General features: G+C 37.0%; 1 long non-coding RNA gene across 1 annotated transcript; it reads right to left on the bottom strand.

Annotated features, from left to right (window-relative positions):
- Nucleotides 1-3,409: 3,409 nt before the first annotated feature.
- On the bottom strand, nt 3,410-5,015 carry LOC118486722. Its single transcript, XR_004879645.1, has 3 exons — nt 4,194-5,015; nt 3,976-4,018; nt 3,410-3,608 (listed from the first exon to the last, which is right to left on the bottom strand). It is a non-coding gene; the product is annotated as an uncharacterized LOC118486722 (long non-coding RNA).
- Nucleotides 5,016-22,187: the final 17,172 nt, after the last annotated feature.

Raw genomic sequence — 22,187 nt, 5'->3', positions numbered from 1 at the left:
GAAGTCAAAGCAAAAGTCAAACTTTTGCGACACTCGGCTCCGAACCGGGTCAATATAGCAAATGGTCGATTCAAACGAGCGTAAACAAGTTTATATACTTAATATCATGTTTTATGAGTGTCAAAACAGGTTTCATAACATATACATTACAGATTATGTACAAAACGGCAAAATAGCTTTCTGTTGACTTTTTAAATGCACGTTTGACTTGACATTTGACATAGTTAGAGTGGTGATCAGAGGGAACCCTTTTAGGGGTTTATTACCCACATTAATACCAACTCATAACTACCTTTGATTCGTCATAAGACTGAACCATCTCGGATTTATTTTAAAGTCAAACCGTATTTACGACGGTTTGGTTTCTAGTGATTTTCTAAGCATAAATTGAACTACAAAGGTTCTAAAGAACTTACAGAAGTTAAGACTTGCTTAGAGAGCAATGAAGAACACTTGAGAGCCTTTAGAATGACCAGAGAAGTGTTGTTGTGTTGTGATGAAAGTTATGAACACAAGTATGCTATTTATAGCCAATGTTAAGGTCCAAGATCATCACACAACACCCTACAACTGATCATGGATGGTTGGCATGTGTCCTAGAGGGTTATGGGTCGAGTATAGGGTGCTCATGCCTCATTTATTGACGTTTTGATCATTCACAAGCTCAAAAGGCAAGAAAATACAAACATTCTGCATCTGGGCGTCTAATGCGGCCCGCATGGGAGTTACCATGCATTTGTACGCGGGTCGCCTGAGATTCAAACTTCAGGCGCGTAAAGGAGGTGGCTCGCGGCCCGCCTCAACTTAGGCCAAAACATCACGCGGGTCGCGAGAGGCCTGTTTTTCAGATTTTTAAAATCTTTTATAATCATTACGAAATCCTGGTAATTAATAACGAAATCTTTCGTAATTATTAACCTGACCTTTCGGGTTTGAAGGGGTAACCTTGCGGTTTGGCCCTCGGTTAATTACAACTAAGGACCTCGTGTTATTTACCCGCGTTGTTAAGTCCCCGATTAGTTTATTAATTATTCGGAAAGCCTTAACTTTCATTATTGACGCTCTTAACCCTTCTCATCCGAATTCGATCATAACTTTCTTGTTTTAAAAACGGAGCTTCGCGGAATTTATACAGCATATTCTAGTGAGCGTATAATACTGTTACAAAGCCTTGGGAACGTTAAAGGGTCACTCAGAGGTATTATTAAACATGTTGACACAGCTAACCCCTGTAGCTTGTAATCTCTCACTTTCTTCCGCGTTTCGCTTCCGTACGATCCATGATTTATTCATTTGAAGGTACCAGCACCATTTAGGGTTACCATACAGTATATCTACCCTTGTTTGACATTTATAACCCTCGAATTTACATACATTCAAGGTTTGTCAAGATTAGTCCTTTATTTAATATCAATGCCACGTGTAATCAAATGACACGTGTTAACACATTATTGGACACAAAAATTCGAGGTGTTACAATAAGGAATTCGTTTATATAAATAATGCATTCTGAAATATTTAGAGGTTTGACTAATGATAAACGATTTAGGTATAAACATGATCGTGTTTACATAATATAATCTATTAAAAGAAAGTTTCGGTAACGATCACTTAGGTAAGGGAATCACCCCTAACCCATTGGCGAGGTCGTTGTAAGATAAGAAAAAGAAGTGAAGTTAATCGTCAAGGTAAGGAAATCACTCCTATCTTGTTGATATATCTCCATTTGTAGTAACAAAAAAAATTTAAATAAAATTACGAGAAATTATGCATGCTAATGATGTATAACCGTATGAAAAGTAATAGTATGATGTATGCGCAAAATGAAATATCGAAAATTGTTCAAAATTGACAAATGAGGGTTTCATCATAAAAGATCGAGAATAATAAAACGTAAGTTCGAATAAAACTTGGATGGTTCCAAACGGAACATTGACTAACCAAAGTGGTCGAAAGATCTTTTGAAATTGCGAAGCATGCTTTGGCCTAATAGGTGGTATACTCTCGCCGATAAGTCGGTTAACGGTATTCACCCTTCCGGTTACTACATGCCCCAATTCAATCGAAAATTCGAGACTTTGCGGGATTTATAAATCAAGGAGTGGAACTAGTCGGCAAGGTGCGGGTTTCACCCCTAACTTGACGACTTCATACCCTAAGTGTAGTTGGCACTCGTCGGGTCAAATTAAACTTCGACACGTTGACGAGGGTCCACTAGAATTTAAATTTGAAATTCTCATTAAGATGTAGATTTCACTCCTAACTTAATGGTGAATTTCGTGCAAAAATAGAACCAAGCGGAATGAGAGTCGTTTACCAAATTGTGGGTTTCACGCCTATTTTGGTAAACTCGTCCCGTTCGTATGATATGAGTGTTGTCGGATTTAAGATAATCGAGTAAAATGCATGAGGAAAAGTGTATGTTGAGGATTAGACGAGCAAGTATAAACAAGTCAAGAATAACACATAAAGGATGGAATAATGAAACAATTACTAGCATATAAAAAGTATGTCACGAATAACACATAAGGAGAGAACAATAAAAAAAATATTAACACATAATAGGACAAGTATAGCACGTCGAGTGTTAACACATAAGTGACAAATCATGCTTAAAAGATCAAAAGAGAATAAATAAAACAAATAAAGTAGCATGCAAGGAGTTTCAAACAAAAACATAAGCATAAAGCTCTGAAACTATAGACTAGGTTAAAGCATTTCTACTTTTCCTAATTCCCTATAGTTATGGCTCTGATACCAATCTGTCACACCCCAACCGATGGCGGAAACATCGGGATGAGACGAAGTGTGTATAGATTGCAAGAGACGTCATAACACTATGTGACAATATTTAATTTAATTCAAGTTTCATTACAATACTAAATGTCATACAAGATTCAAAAAGAAATAACAACATTGTTTCATAACATACATAACAATAAAATATAGATTAATCTAGGTGTGTATCTAGTCCACCCTACACTTGTTTCATCAATCATCCATACTTCATTAGTCAACCTGCAACATGTATTAAAATAGAGTTTTAATGCAAAGGCAATGAGCGAGTATACAAGTTTGTTTACATAGCATAATAGAATAAAAGGCTCAAATCCAACATGATTCATAATATGTGAACTACTAGTATGCAATTTTGGCGTACACTATGATCAAACCCAAGAATCCAACGCATAAAATAGCCTAATCCCAATTGATAGCGGGATGGTAAATGTTTAACTTAACAATACCCCAAGTTTAACGGGCGGTGCGTAAATCCTATAGCGCTATAATTGTCACAACCCCCGATCCCTTATACAAACACAGGAACGGGCGGCCGTGATCCAGTTTCGGTGGTATCGGGTATTGTCTAATTTGGCAGCGGAAATTTTCATCAGGACCGTAGTTAGGAAATATTTTATCAGAGTAAACCACCACATTTTATAACATTAAACACATGGGTAAAACCCAAGTTTGTGGTACACACATTTTCATAGGAATAAATCCTATTTTATTTAGTAAAAACATCTATTTTATTTTATGTAACTTTATTGCCACTCTTCCAAGCCTTCAGTGCTCTCCAGCTGGCTTTTATTGGCTTCACACTAAGTTACCTGAAACACGTGTTTAAAACATTTTATCAGCAGGAAATACTGGTGAGTGAATCCCAGTTTAATCAAGTTTAAAATAACAATCATTTCACAGTATTGAGGGCGCATCCGCAATTACATTTGTTTCCAAAACATCACAATTAACATCAGTGGTACGGTCATACTCAACTTATGGGATGTTACCACGCCAGTAACCAATTTTGTATACAAAACCCCAACATACCCACTATAATTGTATTCTTTACAAATACTCAATAACTGCTTTATATATATTTACTTAAGTAAGGTTTTGTAAAAACAGTAAACAAAAAGGTTTACAAAAAGTGAATCAACTCACAAAAATGAGTTCATAAAAAGAAGGATCACTCACATTGCTATTATAGGGCTTTCCTTTGTGACTTTCTGGTTATAATCTAATTAAATAAACAATGCACACGTGTTAGTATAATAACCCATTTTAACATTAGTAATACCCTCCCCGAGACGGTATTCCAACGACTACGTCGGGCAGAACCACGACAGCCGTTACGGAACCCTAGATCAATCGGGCAGAGTATCTAATACGTATCCAGGGGTTATGATACTTACAACGAGGCAGAGCTTCGCTAATTAGGGGGTATAATACCCGAGTATAATAAGCCTACTACAGAAATTGTGATTGAGAATTGAGAAATGAACGAACTGAATTGAAATCCGATGCGTTCCTTATATAGTTGCTGAAACTGGTTCCCACGCGGCCCGCGTAAAGAATGGACAGGGATTATGCGGCCCGCGTCAATCCTGGTCAACGGACTAGCTTGTCCGGCTCACCCCCTAGACCCGCCACGATGATGACACGTGTCATCACCGGGCTGCGCCACAACTTCGATCTCTCGCGGCCCGCGTTAACTTAACGATATCTTACGCGGCCCGCATGAACTAAAGATTCCAGCAGAGTCCGGTTACACCTTATTGCGGCCCGTGTTAAAGGTTAGGGTGGGTCTATGCGGCCCGCCTCAACTCATATTTTCTTATTTTTAATTATTTTTAATAATATATTGTATTTCGGGTTCGGTTTTCACATACGGGGTGTATTTTAGGAAGTGTATGGGTGTCAGGGGTGTTTTAGGAGGGTTGTTCTATTTTGGGTATCACTCATGGGTTATTTAATAAAATATATAGTGCACTCACATTAAGTATAGCAACCCAATTCTACTTTATCCCTACGTCACGAGACAGAACCCCCAACGAATTTAGGCAGAGCCTTGTCATACGTTACGGGGCCCTACATCACTTGGACAGGGTATCAGTGATCAGGGGCTACAATACTTAAAATGAGGCAGGGCTTTGTAGGATTTAGGTGTAAAGAAAAATGAGGATATATATTTGATCAAGGCTGTATAGCGTGAGAAAGAAAGATAGTTAGACACAAAAATTGAGTAGTTGCTGCTTCTATTTATATCAAGTTTGGTGAGCTTAAAGTTTACGCAAGTTTGTTCTGTTGTCTTCAGATTGAGCCACGTATCTCCCTTCATTAAATTCCTTTTGAATTCCATGTACGTATAGTGCTTTACCACTTTTCAAATCTTATCCATGCATTTTAATTTTTTTGAGATGTTGGTTTATTATTATAGTAAAACAAGAATATATAATATTTGTTTTATATAATATATATATTATAATTAATTTAACTGCTTCAATTATTTGGCGTTTATAACTTCTAAAATATGATGAATATGTCATTAGAACGAAAATATCTATATCTACATTTTGAACCAAGTTTCATTAAAACAGAGTAGGTTCAAATATAATGTATTTTTATAATCTAATTATTAAATGGTTTCTACGCTTGCTCAAAATACCTTATATTTCCATTGGTCAACTTACCCATGATGCATCCTTTTAATAACATAGGTTTTGATATATTTTATATAAATAAAAATTTTGGGAATGTTACAATAATTGTTAAGGTGGGCTAGCAAAGTTAATGAGCATATACGTTCCAAATCGTTCAAATAGAGCATACAAGAATCATAAGTAAAGCACATTAGTTTCATGTTTGTACAAGGATTGAGTATGTTTAGTTTAGTTTAAAGATGTTTGCATAATTATACATGTTGCATCCCAAAGTGTAAAGGGGAAAAAGGGATCGAGTATACTCACCGAATTGCTAAGTCTTCCGATTGGGCTAGCAAAGTTAATGAGCATATACGTTCCAAATCGTTCAAATAGAGCATACAAGAATCATAAGTAAAGCACATTAGTTTCATGTTTGTACAAGGATTGAGTATGTTTAGTTTAGTTTAAAGATGTTTGCATAATTATACATGTTGCATCCCAAAGTGTAAAGGGGAAAAAGGGATCGAGTATACTCACCGAATTGCTAAGTCTTCCGATTATCCATATGACGAGTTGATGAGATTGGGCGGATGGAACACCGGAAGTCACCCTATATAGGTAAACGGGGGTGTATGAGTATTCAGAATTAAGATGGAGGAACGGAATTGGAATTTAGGGTATATCTAGTTAATATAAAGATGAATACATTACTATATATTTATATAGTTTATGTAAAAATTATAAATCGAGTCTTGTCAAGAGAATTGATGAATTGATGTCAAATAAATATATATTTGTATTTATTTTATAAGAAAAAAAATTAAACGAATTTAATAGGTTTCGACTTATAAAATTAACGCATTTCGTTATATTAAATTTTATGAAAAACGGGCAGAGTTTCCTCTGTTTTTGGACGATCCGACAATCAAGTTGTCTCTACATTTCTCAAAACTCAATTAATTCAAAATCAATTCAGTAACAATAACAATATATGCGCAATATATGACGTATGATATCGCAAATAACACAAATACATATAATTTTGTAACGACATGTTGGTATTATAATCTCTTTTTCTTGTGCAAGATTTAATGTATGTTTAACAGTTTTACCAATGATAAGCGAAACAACAATATAGAGTAGATTGAAACGAAACGAGTGAAAAGAGTCAATACCAAACGGTGTTGTTGGCCGAGTTGACTGACCGAATCTGAACATCAGACCTGCCGAACCGAACAAGCCGGACTGTTGACTATTGTTGACCGAACCGAAGTCGTTGACCGCGCATGACTTTATGACCCGCGCCCGAAACTGCCCGCTTGGACTCGTTGACTGCCCTTGACCGTCGACCCGAACCTCAAGCCGTAACCCAAAACAAAACTGAAGTTTAAACGTATAAAGCTTGAAACCCTTACCGGAACTGAGCCGCGACTGAACCGGTTGACCAAATTGACTGACGTTGACCTGACACGAGAATCGGCACTCGAACTTGACCGAGACTCAAGCTGGACCAGTCTACAAATCTGATTCGAAACTGAACCATAGCATACCCAAATCGAACCCGAACCAGATCGCCACCTCCACTGTCTTCGTTCCTGTCCGTTCACCACCTACATCCGTCGTTATCGTCGGCAAACCGACGCCGACGCCGCCGCCACCAGAAGTGGTGTCGGCCGCTGAAGAGAGGAAGAGAGATGAGCGAGGGGGGGCGGTGTTCGTGCGTAGTCGGAGAAGAAGGAGGCACCGGAGAGTCACCGGACACCGTTGTTTTTACCGGTGGTCTCCGTCGGAGGGAACGAGAGGAAGCAGAGGGGTATGGGTGAGGAAGTAGAAGGTTGTGGTGGTGTGTAGGGTGTGGCCGGAGATGAACAGACGAAGGGGGCGGCGCCGGATTCTAGTCGGAACCCTACTCCGGTCGCCGGAGTATTGAGAGGAGGCAGGGAAATGCAAGTGTCGGCTGATGCTTTCAAGGTTAGGGTTTGGGTATTTTATTTATTCAGGTAAATACACAAATAGCCCCTCAAGTTTAGGAGTTACTTAAATAGCTAACTTAACTTATATTGGTTTTGAGTTTGATTTACTATAGCTAACTAGGTTATACGTATATTCTAAAAGAATTAATCTTTACAGTTAAATTAAGTTAAATTAACTGGGTTAATTTGTATCATTTTCTAACTTTAAAGTTAAACGAGACTAATTTGATTATTATAAAAATAATCTTTTAAATAGTAAAATCAATTAATTTAATTAATTAAACCATAAATAGATAACCATTCTTATAACGAATTAGATTAAAGAAATATTTTCGACGATTATAACAAAACGACTAATACAAGGACACAAGGTTTCCAAAGATAGAAATATGAACAATGGTTTCTAAATATGGAAAGTTATGAAAACGCGGGGCGTTACAGTCTCCCCTCATTTAGGAAATTTCGTCCCGAAATTTATTCAAGAGGAAGACCTTGGAGAAAAGCATTTTAACTAAAAGAATCGAGATATTTAGCATAAGTAAAACGTGCACATGTGTGAGTTTACACAGTTTTGAATCAACTTGGAGAGGTATAAATATAAAAATGTGTCGCATTTAAAAGAGAAAATTTAGTATACAAAAATGGTTTTCGAGGTAACGATCAACTACGGGTGTTTGCAGAAGAATAAAGAATAGAGAGGTAGTTTCAAAAGCAAGGACGTATATTAGGATTCGAACGTTTAAATAGATTTGATTACGAACGGGGTTCATATAAAAGACGGAGAATAATGGGAGTATAACAGTAAATGGTTGATTTAATAAACGAATGCGATTATGAGAGTAGCGTAAGTATCGGATAGACAAGGTAGTGTGTCAAGAATGAAGTCTCGTCATGGATAATCGGATATAATGCGTTTGTGAGCTGTTTAAAGTTTGTATTAGGTCCAAAAGGTCTACAAAACACTGAATTTCTCACGGCACGTTTTACGAAAGTTTGGTAACATAGTGTAAACACTTATATATAGGAAGTACCAACGGCGCATCCACCATGTTTTGACCACGTTACGTCCGTTTCGTATTCGGTGTCATGTTACATCCCGTGTCTTACCATACACAGTAGTACACTCTATGGTTTCTCATACGCCCATCACTATAATCCTGTGTGCACCCATGATTATATTGACCGTCGCATGATCCGCATAGCTTGTACTAGTTACGTATGACTCAAGGTATACATAAATTTTGAAAACAAAAATGCGTGAGTATAGAAATGTAGCATATAAGCATGTTTGCGTTTCAAATAGTATAAAACCTACGTAAGCGAATCCCTCGGGTTTCACTCGCGTACAGGTGCAAATGTATAAATTTTGAGTATGAATAAAGCATGAGCTTAGTATAAGTTTAAACGTGAATACGCATGCGAGCATAACACAAATGCATGAATAAGAGTATGATTACCAGTATAAGCATAACGTGTATAAAAAAATGAATATAAACGGGAGTACAATTTGAGTATATACGAATGAATGTGAGCATAAACATAAATCGTATAAATGAGGGCATGTATATGAGTATGTGTATAACATAAGTCGTATAACGCGAGTATAACCATGAATATAAGTGTAAACATAATCGTATTTGCATGAATAAAATGCACGGGTGTGAATATAAGTTTAAGCATAGTTGAATAAGTATGAGTATAAGTAGGATGTGTAAGTATAAACATGAATATGAATATTAGTGTAAATGTAATTGCACAAATGTGAGTGTAAGTATAATTGTATTAATATGAACATAAACTTGGATATAAGTGTAGTGTAAATGTATAATTTGGGAACATGAGCATAATATAAAACGTATGAATATGGATATGATTATGAAAATTAACATAAATGTGTAAATATAAATATAATTGTAGACATAAGATGTAGAAATACGAATATGGATATGAGTGTAATACGTAATGATTTTGTTTATGGTATGAATCGTAATATACGAATTTAAACATGTAAAAAGCCAAGAAGTTTGAGTATGAAGGTAAAAATGAGTGTATAAGTGAAATTGTCGTGAGATATAAACTAAAACACGTAAAATTATATACATATATAGTTGTTTGAGCAAAATATGAAGTTAAAATAGATTAAGTTGTCACGAAATGTAGGCTCTAATTTGTGAATGTAAGGGAGTATAGAGCATCCATTGATTATGTTAGTTGTACCTTGTAAACGAATGGAAATGCTACTACGATTTTTAAAGGACTTTACATAAGTGGAAAATTTGTCAGTCCTTATGAAGTTTCCTTACCCACGTGTTTTGAAATCGAGTGAGGTTTTGAAAAGTTCTAGAGATTAATAAGTTTGCATCGTTTTAAGTAACTTTGTATTAGAAATTTTGAAACTTACAGATTCTTAAAGTTGATCCATAGAAAAAGCATTTGGTATATGAATTTAGTGATTGTTGAAAAGCAGCTTTTAATAAAATGTTTTATTGCTTTTGAGAGAAGTTTTAGTAAATGTTGAATTATAGTAGTAATATTTTATAGGTGTGTGCGAAAACATTGGTTTGATTCCAAAAAAAAAAATAATCTCTAGTTTAATGAAGTGAGATGAGCGTGTTTCAATAATTAGTTGGTAATTGTTGATGGGCCTAATTACCCTTATTAACTAATTAGGGTTTCCTCTTAGGTGCATATATAAGGAGACTTATGTAGAGGTTCTAAGGTTAGACACATAACCTAATTAGTTCATAACATCAATCGATCTCTTTCTCCCAACCGATCTCCCTTGTCGGTTTTTCTCGTCACCATCATTAGATTGCACCCTAAGGAGGAACCAGATCAATCTGACAATCACGTCAAACACTGTTGCTGCGTCTCCATCTGGATTCTCTGCTGGCCTGTGCTGATGCAATCAAATGTGTGTTTTCATGTTTTCCATTATGTCTAAACAGAACTGATCAACAATTTTTATGTCAAATCATAGGCCCCATGGATTTCAAACGATTGTTTGTGTGTGTGTTGAAGAGTCGTTCGTAAGTATGCGCATGACAAATCATGGTTCCCCTGAAATTCAAATCCTTGTTTGATGACGTGAAACTATGAGATTAAAAAGCAAGAGAGTGTGGATATACACTATGGCAAAATAAAATTTTACTCACAGCTCAACTCAACCATGACTCTTATTACTAAAAACCTATCTTTGAATGATATTAATGTACTATAATATTTAATTGAACTTAAAGCTTATCTGACATGATTGTAAAAAAAAGAAAAATAATTAGGTAACAAGTAGCTGACAAATAGATACATAGAAGACATAAAACACAAAAATAGCCCAAAAATGTATTGTGAGACATAGAAGACATAAAACATAAAAATAGCACAAAAATGTATTGTGATTTTGCTTTTAATTTTTCTTACTTAACTTTTGTCTTTCAGTTCACGTGGGGAATCATGAGGGACGCATTGCCTGGCTACATTGATCGAATGCCGTTACAATTTGAGAAAAAAAAATTATTTTTATTTTATCTTGATTAATAGAAATTCAATTTCATTTAATAAAGTTATATCAAAACAGAAGGTAAACGGACAATAAGTTGGGCCGCCAGTCTGTCACCCTTTTCTAAATTGCAAACCCTAATCTATCAAAGACAAAACCCTGCCTCTCTTGAACAATTGCTGTGGATGACCCGTTAGATCCTGGTCAGGAATTGGATAGCTTCTGGCGCTAGGGAGCCAAATGTGTCAAAGGCAAAAGGGACAAAAACATGTTGGTTCTCTGCACAAGCTTTAGTTTGCTTATCAACTTTCTTCGATTCTGCCTTCTTGCAGCTTTTCAAGCTACAAACCCGTTTTCCCTTAAACCAACAAGAGAGGAAACCCCCGTGAGGTCTATACAAGCATGTTTCCCCTAACTAGGGGTGCAAACCAGCCGAGCCGAGCCCGAGCTTGACCAGGCTCGAGCTCGAGCTCGATTAACTTATGTGAGCTCGGGCTCGAGCTCGGCTTGATTCGAGCTTTGTTTTCAAGGCTCGAGCTCGGCTCGTTTGTATTTTCTCATGCTCGAGCTCGGCTCGGGCTCGGCTCGTTTATTATCTATTAATTAATATATTAAATAAAAATAATATAAATACTAGATTTTTTAGGCTCGCGGGCTCGATAAGTGAAGCTCGGGCTCGGGCTCGTTTACTAAATAAGCTTATTTTTAGGTTCGAGGTCGGCTTGTAAACAAGTTTGAATAAGCTCGGCTCGACTCGGCTCGTTTACACAAAGGCTCGACGAGCCTAACGAGCTTCACATGCGAGGCTCGAGCTCGGGCTCGATAAACAAACGAGCTTTATTTTAGGCTCAAGCTCGGCTTGGGCTCGATATGGCTCGGCTCGTTTCAAGCTTTTTTCTCGAGCCGATCTCGAGTAGCTCGCGAGCCGCTCGGCTCGTTTACACCCCTACCCCTAACCCAACCAAAGACGAGCAGATCCGCTAGTCGCAGAGTAGATCTCTCTTCAAAAGGTCCGTAAGGAAATTCACATGAGCCTCTTTCTTAGCCGAAATCTCAGCTCTTCTCATGATGTCCCACAAAACATCCCGCACCCAGTTTGCCGATATTTGAACCCAGGGAGCTTTCTACAATGCACTGCGTGTTCTCCGTATTTATCCATACAAGCTTTACGGCATATCGGGCATGTTTCATCTTCTGAATACATAGGGATAATCAGCCGGTATTTAAGGATGGCTCTGTATTCTACTGCTGACATACATTGTCCCAACCCCTCAATCAGGATAACGGTTAAAAAAATCCTGAGCATGGGGACCCTTTAGGCACTCTAACACCCTCCTTCTAGCGAGATAACAAATCAAAAATTTCTCCCAGACTTTGAGCGATTTTGCTAAACAAAGCATTCGCCAATTTTTTTTGTGGCTTCGAGGGGGCGGTGTCCTTGTTAGAGAAACCACCTATATCAAAGTCTGGGAGAAAGACATTTAAGCGTTCGAGCGCCTGCAGATAGTCCTGGTCGAGCCCAACAACCCCACTGTTTCGAAGGATATAATCATGTAGTTCTTAAGACTAAGCTCTGGACGCCACAAAGGCATTAACCCCAACATCTCGAGCTGAGAGGAGGCCCAAACCACTTAAACGCATTGGGAGAGATGTCAGACGCCATTAGAGGTCACCAAAGAAGGGGCCACAACCCACGACTATGTCTTCTAAAGCCTCCTGGAGGCCATCATCGAATCGAGATGCCGCATCCAGCATCAAATAGGGTTGACAAATCCGTAGCCAAAAAAGTAACTTAGCAACCCCCATGCATTACCTTAGCAGAAGGAGTTCACATTGGGGGTCCCTAAGGCAGGGAAAAAGTTTCATGAGTTCAACCGCCCCCGAGACCCGTCGCCCTGCCAACTCCGCAATAAAGCTAGAATCACGGCTAACAGCTCCACCAAGGAGCTTAACCTGTAACAACCCGCACTTTCGTGCGTTGTTACTACTCGATACACTTGTTACGCCTAGCACCAGAGATTCGGATCATAATGTAACCATATCAATTATATCGCTAAATCGAAGTATAATCGAATAATTACGCATATTTTATCACTATTACAAAGCTATTTTCGCAAATAATAACGCTCACGATGACGTTAAGTGAGGACCTATTCTACCCTCCTCGATAGTCGTGAGGTGTCAAAACGTAAACAACCAACGCTAACAAGGACTATCGGGTGAGTACCATGCCTCCAGCCGTCATGACGATGATGGCAATACGAGCAAGTAGTACCCCGATAATCACTGTGGCACATCACATCGAAGAACGCACTCGAAGGCATGTGTAACTCGATCATCGCACTGAATATTGAATATATAGATACGTATATACGGCCCAAACAATCGAAATCGCACCAAAAACGAAGATCAAGGGCTTCCGTACGGACGGGCCAGCCGATCGGCTGGGCCGCCCGATCGAACGGGCCAGCCGATCGGCTGGGCCGGCCGATCGGACAGAACAGCCAACCGGCTGGACCACCAATCGAACGGACCAGCCGATCGGCTGGGCCGTCCGATCGGACAGGCCAGCCGATCGGCTGGGCCGTTCGATCGGACAGGCCAGCCGATCGGCTGGGCCGGCCGACCGAACGGGCCAGCCGATCCGGCCCGCCTTTCCTCCTTTTTCCTCCTTCCTTGCCTATAAATACCCCTCTTTCACCCTCAAACACTTGTTGTTGCTGCTGCTACTCGACCAAGACGTTCCAGCCCCTTAATCTCTCGATTTCTCGCGATTCTTGTAAGTTTCCAACTCAAATCTTGTACTTCTTTGATCTATACGCATTCTTTCATCTTCCTACCTTCCAAATCTCGACTTTTAACCGTGAAATCAACGAATTTGGAGTGTTCTAGGGTGATGTCACCATGGAGTTCTTCAATGGCGATGTCATCCCATGAAGAACAACTCAGATCCGAATGGTTTCCATACGATTATAAGTAAATCTCGTCCAAATCAATGTTTTCTAATCAAGAAGCCATGGATTTGAGATGTTCCAGAGTGATGTCATCACGAAATTCTTATGAACTTCAAGTGTTGGCCTCATTCCACCAAGAACAACTCAGAACCAAGGGACTTCCCAAGAATAATCAAGGTTTTTCACATCAGATCTATACACAAAAACGGTAGAAACAGAGCTTAGACCGACCTTCTACTCATTCTTAGTGTCGTGTTGGTCAGGGATCTGATTCCTACCGAAGAGACGACCGATTTCGGGTTAAACACGGAAAAACCGCCAAGAACGGCCAGTTCTGATGAAACGGGGTGATTCCCGGCCGTTAGAACAGGTCGGAATTGACGGAATTTCAGTTGTTCAACACGTCACAACAACGTCTCGACCAAAACTACCGAAAAAACACGCGAAAATCGTCGAAAAACAGCTGGACAGGCTGGCCGATCGAGCGGCCCAGTCGATCGAGCGGCCCAGCCGATCGGCTGGACCAGCCGATCGAACAGCCCACTCGATCGAACGGCCCACTCGATCGAGCAGCCCACTCGATCGAGCGGTCCATCCGAATGGGCCGGTTTCAATCCAATTTTCGTCCAATTTCACGTAATTCGATACCGTTTAACGCGTAACCCAATACTCATGTAATTAGTCTGAAATTAGGGCATTCTCAGGCACCATTCCGTCAATCCAACCGAATACACACTGTGAGTATACTTGACCCCTTTTTATCGAATTTTGGGTGTAACATACGTTCCTTATAAATCGAACTTATCAAACGAATGATTCAATTGGACAATTTATCACTTGCGAATGACTGATTGTATAGATATACGTGATGCTAGTTGCATGTATGCTAGGACTTATACTCGTGATGTCCCACCACGACTAGTATAGTACTATTTCGCCCGACGGGGTCTAGTTATGCCATCGAAGAGTCGAGCATCGAGGACTTAGCTGGTAGTATCAGTTTTGTGAGTATATATGTCGTGTATTACGTTTATGCATGTGGAAATTCGCAGCACTTTTAATCTATTATACTATTACATATCAAACCTGTATACTCGCCAATGCTTTTGTATTGACAATATTTTAACGTATGTTGCAGGTTTAGTGAAGTCTACATCAAATCAAGCTAGGAAGTCTAGAAACGCACCTAAAATCTAGGTTGTCGGATTTGAATTGTTCGAGAGGACAAGAAAATCTGTGATAACTTATGTGATTGTATTGTTTGTTAGTATGGGATGACAAATGTAATAAATATTATCGCAATATAGTTGTTATGGATTCTCTTGAGCAATCTGATTCGCCTAGTGCCGCGCCCCGATGATTCCGCCATCGGTTGGGGTGTGACAATACCTCTCGGGAACCCGTCCTGACCTTTCCGTCCATCACGTGTCAGCTAAAAAACCTTTGTTTTCTTAATGTTGAGGTAAAGCCCAAGAGGTCGCCCCTTCCTCGTTGATGATGTCTAAGGCCCTAGCAACCTCAGTCGCGTTGCCGATAATCGTTCCATCATCCAAGTATCAAGCATGGAACGGGAGGTTACAACAATCTTGCATGCGGAGAATAAAGGGGTGTAAGGCAAGGGCAAAGAGAAGGGGGCCCTAGGGATCCCCTTGTTGCACTCCAGTAGTAGCATACACTCATTACCAACATACAACTGAGCAGGCTGGATGTAAGGAATTGGACCCACTGATAGATTGACGGGCAATGCTGATAAACCTCTTTGAGAAAGGTTGTGCGGTCGACTGTGTTGAACACACGCATTGGAGAAGTCCACAATAAGCAAGGCGAAGAAATCGTCTTCATGAAAGAAGTTAAGAAACTTTGTGAAGCACCGCCTCTTAATTTACTTTTGTTTAAGGTAGTGGAAATGCGATACCTACCTTCCGGCTAATACATTTACGTTATTTCCCCCCATTAATTTACTATTTTTTTAACTATTACTTTTTACATATAAAGTTATTGTAATATAAAAAAATTGCACTAAATGATCTCTGTTATTTACTAATACCAATCAAGAGTTAAAGATACCAGACGTGTGTCAAGTGTATGAAAAATAAATTAAACGATAACAGAAAAACTGATACAAAATAAACTACTTACATACTTTCATTACTTTGTTATTCTTTATAAAAGTTATACTATAAAATCGAGTATTTAGTTAACTTTAATTTGACGTAGTATTGCTGTATATGTTTTAAAAATGGATATGAACTCAAAGACAAAACTAAAAGACATTGTATTAATTAAAAAAAGACATTGTATTAATAATTGATTGAAGACATGAAGTAATGACGTTTTAGAGTGTATAACAAGGTGTAAGAGTGGTACATTTATCAAACCCAAAGAAATATTCACAACACATTTATCAAACATTCAAACGTAATAGAAGACTCCTGAAAGGTATTGCCATTTTAAAACATGAAGGCCCATTTAAATGGGATGATGGCACATGCAACTGAAAAGTATGGCTATCCATACCTCAGAAAAATTACCATGCATGTCCTAATTGAATTTAATGACGTGGATGTGTTTGTTTTGTTAGAACATGTAATGGAAATGTGAAGTGGGCGTAAAGTTGCCCTATAATGCCCTATATAGCGCCCCTAGGGACATGATCTTTATTTTTTTTTGTCTCAGACGTGTTTACTAAAACGCCCTCTGTCAATTGAATGGTCCAATAGAAATACCTAATCTAAAGACTTATGTTATACAATGTGAGCGTGAGAGGAGAGGACGGGATGTGGATGTCACTTCACGCGGCGCATAGCCATCATGAGCGTGAGAGGGGTGAGATCGAATTCGTGAAATTATGGGCATGGTTACGCTAGTGAAAGCAACAACTTAACTTAGATGAAATGGGGAGAGCCAATGAAATGCATACACATGGTGTTCTCTTTTTATTAAATTTTTTTATAACTAGCAGTAAGACATGCGCGCTGCGGCGCGATACATCGTAAACATCGAATAGATTAGTACAAACGTTATGTGATGTGTTAAACATATGAAAACACATGTTTCGACGTATTTGATTGAACTCAACGCTACCTATAAAAATATGCACGTAAAAATGTTTTTTTAAACGAAAACATATTATATTTGACCTAACTCGTTTCCAGAAAAAGTTTACGTCAACACGTAGAGAAAATCGAATTTATATAGGCACGTACATCAAACTATGCACGTGAAAAAATTAGTTTTTCTTAAGTAAAGGAGGTATAACGGTAAACTCGAAACAAATTATTAGTAAAAAAACTTAATAGGTTAAATACGTTAGTAAAATTGTGCCAAGCAGCACTAATGCCAAACCACTGCCAACGAACACCAACATCAGAAGAGCTTGTAAATAAAATAAATAAAAAAGTAAAAATAACACCGAACAAAAAACATACGTAAAATCGTTGAACCACGCACCTCAGTCGCGGCGTGTTAATGCGAAGAAATTATATAGAAACGTAAAACGTAAAAAAAATAACTAAGCCGATCTAGGATTCGCGTGTTGCGATGAACTTTTAAACGTGGGAAAAATAGACGCGCTGCGACTGAACTGTCAAACAGGGAAAACAGACGACAAAACATTACACCCTACACGCATGTTTTTGCGTGTTGACTCGCAAAATTTAGAACGAAATGTAAAACGAAAAACTTGCGAAAGATAAAAAGTATAAGAGACCAAAGTTGAAAATACGAAAGTGTTGGGGTTATATTGAAAAGTTGAAAAACTTTGGGTTAAAACTAAAAATGTCAAAGGGTTTAAAATGAGAAACACAAAAACTTTTTGGTTAAAAGTTAAAAATGCAAAATTTTTTTGAAAAACACCCAATACACATCTTACAACTATTAAAGCAACAAAACTTTGGTAATTTATAGTTTGGAAATGTTTCATTTTGAATTTTAGTTGACATTTATCAAATAAGTTTTACTCGTTAACTTCATAAATAAAAATGAAATTCTTTTTTTTTTTTCCGAAAACATTTCGATATAAAAAATGAAAAACATTTCGTTAACTTCCGAAAACCAGAGTCGTTCTCAAAATATAGTATTTTTTTGTCAAGTAAACGAAAAATCGAGTCGTTCTCAAAATATAGTATTTTTTTATCAAGTAAACGATTTTCACATATTTGGTTGAACATTAATATGTATTGTTTATGTTTTATTTTTTTTTCTTATAAGTAATTGTATTAAAATATCTAAAAGAAAATCATTTACACTCACTAGGTACAACACATAATCAGTTACAATAGAAAATCATTTACACTCACTAGGTACAACACATAATCAGTTACAATGAGTGACTTTTTTTATCGCGTTGATATTACACACTCAAATACGAATCTAGCTTATCGGATTTCTATTCTATCAATGTCACTTATATTATTTGTGATCTTTTTTTATATAAATTTTAACTTTTTAAATTGTGTGACTTTAAAGAAACATGAATAAATCTTTGTTACTAATTTACTATATTTTCTTTTTCATATTTAACCTAAAGTATGACTAACAGCGAAGAGAATTTTTTTACCAAATAATAATTACGTTTCAACCTTTTTTTTTTTCTGAAATATGCTGAACAAATATACCCATTAAATAGTAAGTATACATGCTGAAAAATAGACCCATTAATTAAAAAGTAACTAAATAAAAAAAAAAGTAACTAATTAAGCTTCATATATAATTAAACGAAAATAACATTGATGAAAAAGTTTAACAGTAGACTCATAATTAAGTTGTGATTTTTATAGTTACAAGCAATTAATAAAAATAACATTATGCGAATGTGGGGTTAGCACACTTGATAGAGGCATCGTCTCTTATACTATACGGTGTGGGCGTGAAAGTCGGTCCACGCCAAGCACACCACCCCAAACAATCGGACTGGCATGGAGGGCGACATGGTGGTGTGGGCAGGGGTTTTCCACCGGCGTGGAGGGCTTTTGTTTGGTGATTTGGAGACTCTTGATTGGTGGCAGGGGCGGACCTACCCTTTGGCCAGGGTGGGCGGCCGCACCCCTTGAAAAAAAAATAGCGTATATTTTAGACAAAAAAACCCGATTGCACCCCTTGAAAATACGGTTGAACACCTCATCTACACCTCCAGCAAATAATTTATAGGTCCGCCACTGATTGGTAGATGTAGTTTGGGTTGGTTTTGATTGGTTAATATTTATGTTTTATATTTTTATTTTTAATAACATCACTTTCATGCCTTTTCCACTCCGTATTTTTATTACGCCCTATACTGACGTGATTGCCACAAAACATTTTATATCCTCTTTTCATATCCCTCCACTCGGTATGGTGTTAAGAGGAGAGATCAATGTCTACGATATGAATAATGCACATGCGTTATTTTTCTTTAATTTATCTTATTAAAATATTATTTATATTGATTTGATTGCTTGTCATGAGGTCGTTAAGATCATTAATGAGCTAATAAAATCATATTTAAGCGACGTGTATTTAATTTTAATTAATTTTTTTTTAATTTGTAAGTAGGATTTAAAAGATAGAAGAAGACAAAATGTATCTTATAAATCTGGATTGGTATCGAACGTTCCGAACCTACACATTAACTAACCAATTAACTAAGCGGGCCATGACACATAATTGATAATACAATACATCTTCAATAGAAAACATGGGCGGTGATGAGGGTGTAGTGATGTACGAGGAGGATCACCGCACAAGGCCCGTGAGGGCATTGAAAAAGCTATGATTACGGCTAAGCAACTTGTTTTAAAGATGGGCATTGAACCAATTTTTCGTGAAAAAACGTATTATTCAAAGAAATAGAAGATTTGATGAAAATGCTGATAATGAAACTTTGAAAACTCCTATAGACTCTTTTAGAACGGATTACTTTTTATACATAGTAGATCAAGCTTGTGTTTCACTCGAAAGTAGATTTGAGCAATTTAAAGAGTTTGATAATATTTTTGGCTTTTTATTTAGTATAAAAAAGTTAAAATCCTTTAATGAAAAAACTTTAGAAAAGAAGTGCATTGATCTTGAAAAGTTTTGGAAACATGATAATCATGTTGATGTTAATGGTTTAGATTTATCGGAAGAACTAAAAATGCTAAGACCGCCCGTAATGGGGCGTGTTTTATAAAAAAATTTGCACAAAAACGCCCAATCACGCCCCGACTCCACTACACCCTGGCGTTTTCGGGCGTGATTTTTGAGAAAATTGTATGTGGCGTGATTTGAAAAACGTTGGAACTCTATTTCTTTGCCCAATTGAACCTTGCCATGTGTGTATACTTAGTTTTAATTAAAAAAACAAAAGAAATTAGTTTTAGTTAGTTTTAATTAGAATCTGATTTAAAAAGAAAAGTTGCAGGTTATTGTTCTTGTGGGTGAAAGGAAGAAGAAGAAGCTTTTTCATTTTAGTCCCTGCATTTTGATTATATTTAAAAAAATGTAAACTTCAAAAGTCTTTAAAAAATGATTTTGCATTTCAGTCCCTATAGTTTTAATTAGTTTTTGGAAATGTAATTTTTTTTTACTTTTGAATAGGTTTTTTTATTTCTTGTATTATATTTTTTTTTAATTTAATAAAGTATTTTAAGTTTTTAATTAAAAAAATAACTATGTAATGATTGGAATGGGCGTTATTGGGCATTATTCCCACTACGGCACTTTTGCAATAACGCCCAATAATGCCCCCATGCCGACTGGACTGCCACATGGCAGAAAACGACCCATGGTTGGGGCATTATTGAGCTAACCACTACGCATGGTCTAAGAGATATAATACATGTAGAGTCTGACACACTTATTAATATATTAACTTATATTAAAAACTTTAATTCTTTTCCAAATGCATATATTGCGTATAGAATTATGTTAACCATTCCTGTAACTGTTGCTTCAGCAGAACGTAGTTTTTCCAAATTAAAACTAATAAAAAATTATTTAAGATCTACAATGTCACAAGAAAGATTAAACAGTTTAGCTATTATGTCAATTGAAAGAGATTTTTTAGAAGAACTTGATTACGATTCTTTCATCAAACAATTTGCCTCGGTTAAAGCTAGAAAAATCAATTTTATTTAAACGTATACTTAATTTATACAAAGCATACAACTTTCAAAAAAAAAATTAACTTCGCCAACTATAAACGTTTTAGTTTATAATTACCGGTCCCAAGCCCGGGTAAAGGAGGAGGGTTTTGTTACTAAATACGTTGAAAGAGTAATTTTGCAAAAAAAGGCCTCCACTTCGAAGTTCGCTTAGGGTCTCCAAAAACCTAGGAATGGCCCTGGGGTGTACGAGGAGGACCACCGCACAAGGCCCGTGATTTTGAGGGGCTCGTGTTTAAAAAAATACGATATATATGTTAATTGTTTTTTTAAATAATATACATATACCAACTCAAGGTAGGCTCATTTACAAAACAATTTTTATGGTTTGAAAGTTAGCCCATTGGCATTAGTTTTAGTGAGTCCAATACCCATTTGATTTTAAAATTAAATAATAGTAATAATAATAATAATAATAATAATAATAATAATAATAATAAAACATTACGGAAGGACACATTTTTTCGAGTTTGAACAGAATACATGAATTCTCATAGAAGTCCCTGATAGAGAACACTCAAATTATGACACGTTCTACTTAACGAACATTTTTTAACATTTTTTTAAATGACTATTTTAATATGTGTAAGATAAAACACAACTCAAATTAAGTTACTTAGAATTTAAGGGTCCAAATTAACCACGCAAAAATTTTGAAACAGTTATGAAAAACCAATAAGGGAACCCACAAGGCCACAGGCGTATTGTAGTATATAATGTTGATTAACCACTCGAACTCAGCAAGTACACTTCATGTTAATAGATCTATTTCCATTCAAAAGCTTCTCAAGATCGTAAAACATAAAGAAAGGTGATCAACACACCTCAAAAGGATATTTACTACTCAATGGGCCCACACACTTTGCTCAATGGGCTGGATAGTCTACTACTCATTTTGGTCTTCCAGCCGACCTATCCAGCATATGCGATCAGATGATTCGTGGATACCTGATTCAGGTGCCACCGCTCATATGATTGTTGATACGTCGCTTGTCTTTGATGCTACACCATATTTTGGTTCTAAGTGAGTCATAGTTGGCAATGGTATGTCCCTATCTAATTCTCATACTGGTCGTGCCCATCTTCGTTTATCTGATCATACCCTTTTGTTGTGTTGTGTTTTGGTTGTTCCTGGCTTAGCCAAGAACTTGTTATCCATTACACAATTAGTTATTGAGCACCTTATAGTTGTTATCTTCTCACATTTTGGTTTGTCTATT

The sequence above is a fragment of the Helianthus annuus genome, chromosome 14 (assembly GCF_002127325.2).
Source record: "Helianthus annuus cultivar XRQ/B chromosome 14, HanXRQr2.0-SUNRISE, whole genome shotgun sequence".
NCBI classification, from domain to species: Eukaryota; Viridiplantae; Streptophyta; class Magnoliopsida; order Asterales; family Asteraceae; genus Helianthus; species Helianthus annuus.
The sequence above is the reverse complement of the archived record's forward strand: the minus strand, read 5'-3'. Positions and strand labels throughout refer to the sequence as shown.